Below are 1642 nucleotides of genomic sequence, written 5' to 3' on the forward strand. Positions count from 1 at the left end.
CATGTGATCATGTTTTGGAGTTATATTATTATAATATTATAATAATATATATTATTATAAGTATTAGATGTTGGAGCTCTGACCTTCCTCTTTTAAAGGTCGACTCCTCTCAAATGTTCCGTTTCCTGTTCCTGAGATACAGACATAATAACTAATAGTTTTCAGCTCCGATAGTACGACTCCGATGGGGCTGTGGGATCTGAGTTTCTGTGTAAAACAGCACTAAATGAACCCAACAACACTCTCTGGAACACAGGCTTCATCTGAAGCATTTTAATGACGAGACTTGTGATCTCTGGAGTCTCTGAGGATCCTCTCCATCTGGGTGTCCTCCGGGCGGCCATGTTGGCAGCCTCCCGTCATCCAGACGGTTCATCACAGCCGAGGTGGACGATGCCAGTCCAACCTGACGGCCAACAAAACACACACTGTCTCTGCGCTCCTGAAACATATCAAAAGGTTCTGCACTATTTAAAGCTGTAAAGAACATATGCTTACTGATCGCACCGTGGTGTAGCGGATGCTGTTAGTTTGGTGTTTGTTTCAGTTTAAAGGAACATAGGAAGGAAGAAGTCTGCTCATGTTGGCTTGTTTTTTATGTTACTCACAGCAAGGTCAAGTCAAGAGCACACTTTAAAGTCCACTAATCAATACTCTGCAGCTCTGCAGCTCTTTAGGCCTCTCTGTTTCTTCTTCTCGTTGTTTAGTTTTTACGGCACATTTAGCGTCTGGTTCGGTCTCAGAGCCCTAAAAGGCTCAGTATGCTTCAGACCAAGTGGTTCATACAGGACACAGCGTTGTTCCAACACATGGAAAGGTAACAGTCTTTATACCTGTTCCGAATGGGGCCGCTCGGAGACGCAGAGTCAAAGTCAGTTTGGTAAAGTTACAGAAATAGTCAGTCGGTCACAGCCGAATCTGATCCCCCTAATCTGATGATATTTATTTATGTTGATTATTTGTAAGTTACTAAGCAAAAAGGACTATTCCACCGCAGCCCCTTTCTCTCAGGAAGGATCCTAACGGAGTGAAATGACCCTCTCAGTGTCTCAGCAGCAGCCGTGATGAGAGCTGTTAGAGTCCTCTTAATGCTGAGGAAAGGAGCTTCAATGCTTCCTTTATTATCTCCTTTAGCAGAGGACACACTGGAGCATCCTTCACCAAAGGAAAGGAGCTTCAATGCTTCCTTTATTATCTCCTTTAGCAGAGGACACACTGGAGCATCCTTCACCAAAGGAAAGGAGATAATGCCGTCCCACAATTCCTTTGCGGCCGCAACTTTTAAAGCGTCGTCTGTTTTTTAATTACGGTACAAAATCCGAGTAATGAGCTGCCAGTATTTTTTCTGTTATCTTCCGAACTTTAAGCCTTAGTTTAATTTAAACGGGTGAGTTATATAAAACTTCCTCTCCCGTACAGCTGTCATGAACAGGGATATTAGCTCTAGAGACCAAAACCGTTTTTAGCACCCGGCTGTAAACGTCTTTACTTCTGCTGTAAAATCTGTGATTTTAACGTGGAGGTCTGCGGAGTTACGAACCAACCGTACACAACAGATAGCAGCTGAAGAAAACATGAAGAAATATAATTTAGATTGCTCTTAAATGATAAATGAGATTTATTACACCTTGGATGTGATCAA

This window comes from Sebastes umbrosus, chromosome 18 (genome assembly GCF_015220745.1).
Source record: "Sebastes umbrosus isolate fSebUmb1 chromosome 18, fSebUmb1.pri, whole genome shotgun sequence".
Lineage (NCBI taxonomy): Eukaryota > Metazoa > Chordata > Actinopteri > Perciformes > Sebastidae > Sebastes > Sebastes umbrosus.